Consider the following 10,439-nt stretch of genomic DNA (forward strand, 5'->3'; position numbering starts at 1 on the left):
TCCTCCATATTTCTATTTTATGACTGGGTATCTACATTAAAAAAAAAAATACTGATTTCACTGTGGAAAATTAGAAAATACAGAAAGGCCTAAAAGAGATCCTTCATTTCCGTTGACTCTGGCAGCGATCAGTAGCGGGGGTTTCTAATATTTTAGCTTTAGGTTACTCCCATCCTCCCCCACCCACTTCTTCAACCACTTTGTCAAAACTAAATTAAAAGAAAAAAAAGCTCTCTCTAAATTTGCCTAGGTGTCTCCAATAAATGCTCTCACTCATTCATTTATCCATCCTCAATAAACCAGGTATGGACCACCTAATCTGGTACTATGGCGGGGGCCCCAGAGGACTCTCCTGTCTGTGATTTTATGAAATAATCTGCTCCTGACTCCCTCCCACAGATAAATTAAACAAGGGTGGCTCAGCAGAGGCCTTCGGGATCAGCTTTAACGAGTAGGTGGGCCTAGTGGGTGATGTGGTCACTGCCAGCTGCAGGTGATTTCTGCGCCTGGGCGTGGACATTCCTCCACCCACGCGCGCTCCCTGCCAGTGGCAACTGCAGAGCTCAGCCCAGCTAAGGACCAGATTCCTCGGTCCTGCCCTTCGCGGTCGGGTCAGTGAGGTTGGGTTGTGCTGGCTCAGAAAGCCACTTCCTGCCGCGACCGGAGCCGGCCGTCGCTGTGAAAGTTGCCCCCCGGGGAAGGAAGTGGCTTTGGGCTGTTTATTTTGGCTGCGGGCTAGCAGACGGCGCCGGGGGCCGCGCAGACCCGGCGTTTACAGAGCTGAGCTGGGGAGCCGAGCGGACCTCGGGACCCCGGGGGGAGGCTTCGCGCCGAAACGCCGCGGGGCTCTGAGGAGAGGGGGAGTGGGGAGTGGGGGACGGCACGCCGCAGAGGGTGCTCGGCGGGGTGGGAGGGCGGCGCATGGCCGAGGCGGGGGCGCGCGGCCGAAGGGGAGGGAGGTGTGCGGCCGAGAGCAGGCGCGGTGGGGGGAGGGCGCGCCGCAGGGGAGGGGTGCCACCTCGCGCGGGGAGGGCGCATGGCCGAGCAGGGGCTGCACTGAGCAGAAAGCGCAGCTGCGGGCGAAGCCTCAGAGCTCCGAGGACAGGCGGGTTCCAGCGCCCCACGTCCTGAGGACGGGTGAGGTAGGGAGGTGTCAAGGTATGCCTGTCCCTGGGGTGCGCAAATGAGGAGGAGACGTGGGGAAAGGGCAGGGGAGCGAGGCCGCGGGACTGCCGGGGAGCGGACGGTGCCGGGTCCAGCCAGAGGTTAGAAGGGAGATCCTCTCCATCGGGGCTCGGCGGCTTCCCGCCTTCATCCAGCAAGATGAGGCCTGGGAAAGGACACACCGAGACGACTGATGTTTTTGTCTGAGAAGATTTTAAAAGCCAGCAGGGGATGAGATCAAACACCGTTAAATCGCTAGAGAAGGTCAGGGCAGGTGAGCATTTGTGTTCCAGAGAGCGCCAGGGGCCGGCCACACTCAGCAGACACTAACTGGGGCACCCGGGGAACCAGGCAGAGCCCTGAGGAGGGTGAAAGTTACCTTTCCGAATTTACACGCGTTCCCACTCCCCACCACCCCATCACATGCCCCTTCTCTTGCAGTTATTAGATGGAGGTGAAAGCCCACCCTTAACCCATTCCCTGACAGAGTTTGCCTTAATATCTTCCTAGAACACAGCATATCACATTTGCAAAACGTACATTTAAACATCTCTGGGCCTGTCCAGGTGGGCTCAGGTGGTTGCAGTGCCCTGTTCCTAATGCCGGAGGTCTGGGTTCTATTCCCACATGGGCCAGTGAGCTGCGCCCTCTACAGCTAAGATTGTGAACAACAGCTCTCCCTGGAGCTTGGCAGCTGTGAGCAGCCAGAGGTCCACGTGAGCTGCTGTGTGCTGCCAGGGGCTGCTGTGCTGCGGTGGGCTACTGTGCGCCACCATGAGCAGCCGGTGGCCAACGTGAGTGGCCGACAGCCAGCTTGAGTGGCTGGCAGCCAGCGTGAGCGGCTGTGGGCTGCCGTGTTCCGTGGGCTACTGTGTGCTGCCATGATCGGCCAGTGGCCAATGTGAGTGGCTAGCGGCCAGCATGAGTGGCCGGCAACCATTGTGAGCGGCCGGCAGTCGGCAAGAGCTGCCATGAGCTGCTGTGAGCAGCCGTCGGACACGACTGCCTCAGCTGGGGGGAGCGCCAGGCTCATAACACCAGCATGGGCCAGGGAGCTGTATCCTACACAACTAGACTGAGAAACAACGGCTTGAACCGGAGGGGGTGGGGGTGGGAAACTTCTCTAGGAATGAATGATAAAGGAAGCTTACCAGGACTGGAGAGAGAGAGAGAGAGAGACCACACACACACACACACACACACACACACACACACACACGTGCATATGACAGCAAGACCGATGAGGCCATGTGTTCGGTTTAGGCACTGTAAGCAATGGAGGGCTAGCAGTTTGTCCTGGCTGGAATGGAGGGGCTGTATAGGAGGCGGGAGGAGAGTATGAAAGGCCTGGAGGCTGGAGGGTAGAGGAGAGCCCACAATAGCCCAGGATTTTAGTGGGGATATTCCACAGCTGGACGTGGTATTGGGCCTCAATGTCATGTGACTCTCGTGCTGTGCCCACACTATTCAGGTCCAATGTGCTTGCATGGATATGGTACATAGCCTCTAGCAGAGGTGGTACAGGGTGGGGTGCCAGGTCCCCAGGGTTAGCCCCTCAGCAGGGCGGGGCTGGCTGCTTCTGCTGACTCAGGGACATTTCCAGGCCTGGCCTCAGGGCCAAGCTGTTCATTGAAAACAGCTGCTCCTCTTGGCTGGTGGCCTTGTGGGCGGCCCCTGACTCCCTGGGATGACCTCTTGCCTCTGCGTGGTCTGGGGAAGGAGGCCTGCGTCTGGGAAGGGGGGCCGACTGCAGGGAGGCTCGGCATCTGGAGGCCACCCTGCCCTACCCTTGGGGACCACATGTAGTCAACCCCCCGGGACCCGCTAGCTGGCCCTAGTCTCCAGCTCTCTAGGAGCTGAGCCAGGCTGGTTGCTGGGTCTCTAGCCTTTGCTCCTGCCATTCCCCTAACTTGGAACACCCATCTTGTCCTTGTCTCTGCTCACGCCTTTCAGGGTTTTGTTTGACATGCCTCTCATTCAGCAGATACTTGTTGAGAGTCTGCTGCGAGCCAGGCACTGTGCTAGAATTAACTTCCTCTGCACTGTCTTCAGCATGATGTCTTTCACGTGTAATGGAGAGCAGCTGTCTTGTTTGAGGTCAGACCTCGGGCTGCCTTCGCTGCTGGGCTGAGTCCGGGAAGCTTCAGGGACAGCGGAGAGCTTTGCTCCTGAGAGGCAGCGAGTCTTGAGGCTTTGCATTCAGCCTCAGGACTCCACCAAAGCAGTGCGTGCACTGTAGCAGATGGGGAAGGAGGCCACAGTGACCGTCAACAGGACAGGGAGGAGACGGGTTACTTACTCAGTGTAGAGCAAGTAGCTTTAACACCCAGTTACCTCTGAGCATAGGAATAAATTTCCAGGGTGATGACCTGGTTGTCTGAAAAGCAAGGAATTGTGGGCTACACATCAGAAAGATTCCTGTCACATTTCAGTTATCTGGAAAATCCATTTCTATCCAATAGCTTCACCCCCAACCATGCAGTCAGTATAAGTTAGACTTGACTCTTTTGTACACTTGTTGATGTGTTGCTTGTAACTTTTTCATGGATGGCTTCTTGAGTTCTCTGCCTCTCTAGCTGCATTGTAAACGTCCCAAGGGCAGAGGCCATATTGTCTAATTTCCCTGTAGTACCTAGTACAGTACTTTGCAAATGCATGTCATCTGCATGAGTGAGAAAGCCTCTGGGGGAGCAGGCAGCAGGGTGATTAGGAGGATAGGGTGGGGTCCAGCCCACGAGCACTTCCTCCAACATGGCCCAGAGCCTGTAGCAGCCCAGGAAGCTCAGTACTGACCAGACAGACAGAGAGGATCCTGGAACACTAGCCTCCAGGGGAATAAGGAGAAACGGCCAGTGTTCCAGACCGAGAAGGGCTCTGGCTCCAAAACATGATTTGTGTTTATCAGGATTCTTCTGGTTACAAGGTCAGAAACCCAATGCAAACAAGCTCAGCAAAAGGAACGTGGCTGCAAATGACCCTGAGTGATTCACAAAATGGAGGAAGGGCCTCAGGAACTCGGGGACCGGGACTGGACGTTGAACATGTCTAGGACTCCCTTCCTCTCCATCTCTCAGCTCTGCGTCTCTTTCTATATTATCCCCATACTTGCCTGTAGAAGAAAGGTCTTCTCATGGTAGGAAGTATGGCTACTGGCAGCCCCAGTTTAGCCATCTCAACAGAGAGAGAAAACTTCTTGTATTCCAGGGGACAACTGATCAGCCCCGTGTGAGTTATGTGCCCAATCACTGTGGCCAGGGGGATGGACACTGATTGGCCAAGAGTGAGCCTTGTGCCCACTCACATAGCCAGAGGTGCAGAGAAATTCTTTATAAATATTAATAAGAAGGGGATGAGAAGTTTGCTGTACAGACAAAACAAAGGCCAGAGACTGTGGGCAGTCAGTGAAGTCAAGGATTCTATCGTCTCCATATTGTCCAGTGCCTCCCAGACCGTGTGACGATAGGAGCTGGATTATGTCTCTACTATTCACCACTATACCGTTGGTGCCTGGGACCCTGCCTGATACCTATGAAATTCTCAACAAAGATTTGTTGAATGAATGATTGGATGACATCCAGTTGGTGCTCAGTGCATGGCTCCCTGTGTGGCTTCATTCATTTATTCACTCACTGAACAAGTATATAGGGAGCCACAACTTAGCGTACAGCCCTGTGCTAGGTGTGGCGTGGTCGCCAACACAATACAAGAGGCCATCTTTGTCCTTGGTAAGGACCATACCAAGATCCTAGTGAGGGGCAGTTTCCCTCCCGGTATTGATACCTGATGCTCCCAGGTGTGTGGAGTGAGGCTAGAGGAGTGGGTAAGGCTGGAAGGAGCCTTCTCAGGATGGGGGACGGGCATCAGGCCCTTCCTGTGAGCTCCCTCGGCTACTCTGTGAGCTTGCTGACAGCATGGATGCAACGAACACAGTTCTCCAATGCCTCCATTCCCTTCCCTCTCTCCCCTTAGCAAATCCAGCTCAGCCAAGGCTGGGCTTGTTGTCTTCCTCCATTGGGCCCTGGAGAAAGAACTTCCTTTCTGTGAGGGCCCAAGCCCACCCCTTGACTTTGGGTACAAAGTGCTCCCCCAAGAGCCCCTTAGCCCCCAGCTTGGCAGAGACCTGGGGATCCACCTCCAAGAATTCCCCTCAGCCTCCCCTTTACTTTGTACCTCTCCTCGGCTCCGAAATGCCTCATCCTTTTCTCATTGCTGCCAAGGTAGTTCCGTGACCTGCATTCGTCACCCTCTGCCTCTTCCAGGTCCTCTGTGTCTTCAGGGAATCTCCATGCCCTTGGAAGGCACAGCCCCCTCCTATGCCCCCAGACAACTGGATTTTAAAGGGCTTGTTTCCCTCGTGTCCTTCTGTGTCCAAACCCACTGTTCTCTAACTAGGGCAGTGCTGTGTGTTTCCTTGTGGCCCCAGCGTTGCCTGGGACATGCTACACACATAGCAGGCACTCCAAGAAGATATGTTTATTTGAACCCAGAATGTCAGAAGAAGGAGGGGACTTGCAGCCATGATTCATGTGACAGGAGGAAACTGAGGTACTGGGTTGGGCATCTTTTTCCCTCTCTGGGCCTCAGTTTCCTCATCTGTTGAGTGAGGGGAAGGTGGCCTTATCCTGGGATGGCCTCTCCCAATGGACATGGATCCCTTTCAAACCCATCATTTGCCATGTGTTACGACTGTACAGGCTGGCCAGAATTGCTTCAGCCCACGTATGGGTTTTCTGGTTGAAGAGAGGAAGATACTGTCCCCCTGGGCTGCTGTGGGTTCCTGTGATGGTTTGGGCTGCACTGTCCAGTCCCATCTCTGAGAAGCATCTATAAAAGCAAGCACGATTTCCTCCCTTTTCTGGTCCCAAGCCCTTTCTCTGTCCCCTGTCAAGGGCCACTTTCTGTTACCACTGACTCGTTGCTGAAATGGAGTTTCTGAGAATCAAATACCCAGTCCCTAGAGGAGGCTCAGGCAGGTCTGGATCAAGTCCTGGGGCCAGTTTATTGTTCTTGGAGGGTGGCTGGAAGGAGAGGAGAGGGGCAGGTTGAGGAGAGGGGTTCCCAAGGGGGAAGGATTAGCTGTGGCAGTCGCCCTAGAGGTCCTTCAGGAATTTACCTGTGTTTTGGTGCTGTGGAAGACTAAAATGAGCAGTGTCCCAGCTCTATCAGCCTGCCCTTCGGGGTGTTTTGAACACTCAGTGACAGAAGCTGTGGACATTCTGTTTTAGGAAAATCGGGCAGCTGGGACAAAGAGAGAAAAACAGTCTGGCATGAGGTTCATTCATTTGTTCATTCAGTATATATTAAGCACCACTGTGTGTCTGTCAGGCAGAATTATGGGTACTGGGGATAGAATGGTGAAGACAGAGAAAGTCCTCAGAAGTTTGAACAAGATGGTAGACAGAAAATAAAAATGTGTCAGGTAATGAGTTCTAGTTCTGAAAATGGCAGGATGGCTTGTATCAGTTGTGGACAAAACAGAGGCCACAAACTAAACCTGACAAGCTCAAGGGGGGCCAGCACGGTGGGGCCTACAAACTGAGAGACTGAAAAGTCTGAGACATAGGATAGTCTGAACATAACAACTCCTGACTAAAAGGAGTGTCCTAGGCCTGTATCTTCCTTGCCAAAGGTCAATCTTTACCTTACGTGAGTCTGTTTATTGTCTTTGTTCTTGTAAGAGATAACATACCTTTGAACCTTCAGAGTGTTCTTTTTCAGATCCCCTCCAAGGCACAACTGCCAGAGCCCAAGACCACAAACCCCTCATTACCACCACGCTCCTCATACTATCTCGATGTGCTGTAGATGTTCATCACTAACTATCCTGTACCCGCCAATGTACAAGAAGTGTGTGTCTCTCCATTTTACGTTTTATCCAATCCCAGAGATTTCCTCGCTTTGTGTTCTCCCGCCTCCCTAATCTATCACCAGTGGATTGCATGTAACCCTCCTTAGACTCCTCCTTTGATTCTAATGTATAAAATAAGCTGCAAAACTGCCATTCTCCGGAGCCTTTCTCAAGCTGTTGAACTTTGGCTTTCCGGTAATTGTCATCAGTTTGACTCAAATAAACTCATGAAAATTCTCTATAGGTTTGGACGTTTCTTATGTCGACACAGGCTAACTCGCTAGCCAAGAGTGCTTATAGACTAAGGATAAAATATAAAATACGGTGGTTTGAGAGCAGTCAAAAACGGGTAGATGCTGGGGAGGAAACAGCCTTTGAAAGAAAAGAAGCAGATGAGGTGAGTGGCTCATTTAAGCAGGTTCCCCCCCCCGCCCCTTACCCCCCTCCCCCCACAAGAGTACTTCCCCGTATGACGTGTGTCAACGTAAGAACATCCAAATCTGTGGAGATTCTTAATAAAAAATAGTTTGAGCCAAACAGAGGATACACCTGGAAAAAAGATCGAAGAGACTAAGATCTACAAGATCTACAGACTAAGAAAAATGCTTCCAAGAAACGACAGTTTGCTGCTGCTTTTATGCATTTGGAATTAAGGGGGGAATGTAAGGAAGATTACATGAAGGTGGGAGTTGAATTACAGGATAGTTAACAAGACGATGAGCTCTCTTGAGGGTGGTCCCAAAAGAGGCATTTCGAAGGTGTGTTAACCTAGATGCACAGAAACAAAGGACCGGGCTGCTTGAAGCAAAGATAAGCCTTTTACTGAAGTTCTCTGCCTGTGGTGTGACTACCCACTGTGACCTACCCATTTAGGAATTTATGATCAGCTGTCCATGTGAAGTTACTTTCTGTAGAAGCCCTTTTTTGTCCACAGGGGAGCTCAAACGCAAAGTGGCAGTTTTACTGGTTAGAGTTTGGGGCTACCATAAAGGCTAAAAATCAAGAAGGAAAATTCTGGAAAGGAAGGAACCATAGAGATGTCCCCTACAGATTCTCAAATCCTTGGTGACTGCTGAACTGTGCATGGGCAGTTTAAACTGTGAGGCTTTAAGGAACCCAGGAAGAAACAGCAGCTGGGAGGCAGAGGTTTCCATTGTTCCCAGTGCCGAGGAAACAGTTCGGAATTCAAGTTCTACCAATTTAGAGTGGCTTGGTAATTGCCTAAGGTTTTCCTCTGAAATTCCAGAAGGGCCTCACCATATGATTAAAGCCAAGGCTAAGGACCACACCCTAAGACTAAAGGCAAAACCCAAACAACCCCACCCTAGCAAAGCCTAAAACCAAGCCTCTACAGGATCAAGGTGATCCACCAGTAATTTAACTGCCTGCCAGAACAAAACTCAGCATTCTTTTTAGGAAGATAAATCCAGACTCCCTGTAACATGCCATCTACAACGTCCCATACACAATAGTATACAATTAAAAAAAAAATCCAGACTCCTTATGACATTATCTACAATGTCCAGTATGTAATAAAAATTACTAGACATGCAGGCAGCAGGAAAAAGTGACCCATAATCAAGAGAAAAAATAGTTACTAGACACAGACTCACAGATAACCCAGATGTTGAACAAAATATCAATGAATAATAAATGTTGTGAAGAGAACTACAGTCAAATGATATGCTAGAGAGTAAACTGTGTGGTGACTTTAGAATAGGAGGTCACGGGGGGCCTCTCTAAAGATGTGACTTTGTTTGAAAAATGTGAAAAGCCAAGCAGAGGAAACAGTGCCAAGGATCTGAGGCAGGAAAGAGTCAGACCTGTTCAGTGAAGGGTGAGGAGGTCAGTGTGACCTGAGCAAGGAGGAGTAGTGTGACCTGATATCAGACGGGTAGGCGGGACCAGACCATGTAGGATCTTGAGGCTCATAGTAAAGACTTTGAATTGTATCTGAAGAGTGCTGATTGCCTTTGAAAGACTTAGCAGGACAGAGATTTACCCAGTTTAGGTTGTTTTTTCTTTTACTGGAGTCAGGTTTTCATTTCAAATATTTAAAAGCCAATTCATTTTTTTTTAGCTGTTATACATATCTTTTACTCATTTTCTATGGCATTGTTGCTATTTTTCTTAAAACATTTTTGTGTAGACATTCTTTTTATATTAGGAACTTAACTATTTGCCTCTGATAAGTTACATATCTTTTTATCATTTGAATTTTGATTTCATTTATGGCATTTTTCTTGCCATGAAAAAAATTATGTCATTGAGTTATCAACTTCAGAACGTCCAAACCTATAGAGAATTTTTATAAGAATTTATTTGAGCCAAACTGAGGACAGTGCCAGGAAGCAAGATCTCAGATGCTCCATAGAATGATAATTTTGCAATTTCTTTTATACTTTGGAAGGTAAGGAAGATTACATGAGGGCAGGGATTGGATTACAGGATAGTTAACAGGACTGTGCTCTCTTGAGAGTGGTCAGGCTTTAGGAGGAGTGGTCGGAAAAGAGGCATTTCAAAAGTATATTAATCTAGATGCACAGAAACAGTGGACAGGGCTTGCCTGGGGCAAAGATAAGCCTTTTACTAAAGAAGTTATATGCCTGAGGCGGGACTACCCACCATGACCTGCCAGTTAGGAATTTATGATCAGATCACCCTGTGAGGTTACTTTCAGTTAAATTTATACAGTGCCTCCTTTTCACCCACAGAACCCATCATTGTTTTCTTTATGACCTTCAACACTCCAATATGGTTTTTAAAAGTATTTTAGAACGTATTTACATCTTTAAAAGAGATCATTTTGGCTGGCCATGGAGAATGACCTATCAAGGGATGATAAGGCCAGCATGGCAGAACAGAAAGAGCTCGAGGTTTGGAATCAGAAGACTTGGACCCAATTTCAGCTCCATCTCTCACCAGCCTGTGATTCTGGTCCAATATTTTTGCCACCCGTAGTCAATTTCTTTACCTGTAACAGAGTAATAATAATAACGATACTACTACTAATAATAATAATAAACATATATAGTGCTCTTACTATGTACCAGACCCTGTTCCAAACATTTTGCATGTATTACCTCATTTAACCTTTACAACAGTCTTATGATGAGGAAACCAACTCAGAAAGAGGTTAAGCAACTTGCCTAAGTGACATATTAAGTGGCAGAGTTGAGATTTGAACCCAAGCAGTTAGATTCATGCTTTCAAGGCATGAAAATTATCCTGTGGAGCTAGTGGCTAATGGATGCAAAAGTTCTTTGGAGACTGGGATGTGTCTGCGTGTATGTTGTATACTAAATCGAGGAACACGAGGAAGAGGGTGGGTGAAATGTGAACGTCAGAGAGACTGGGTTTGCTTACTGGCTCTGTGATACTGTGAGTAGGTCACTTTATGTCTCCAAACTCATCTCAAGTTTCTCTC

This window comes from Rhinolophus ferrumequinum, chromosome 21, assembly GCF_004115265.2.
Source record: "Rhinolophus ferrumequinum isolate MPI-CBG mRhiFer1 chromosome 21, mRhiFer1_v1.p, whole genome shotgun sequence".
In the NCBI taxonomy this organism is placed as follows: Eukaryota; Metazoa; Chordata; class Mammalia; order Chiroptera; family Rhinolophidae; genus Rhinolophus; species Rhinolophus ferrumequinum.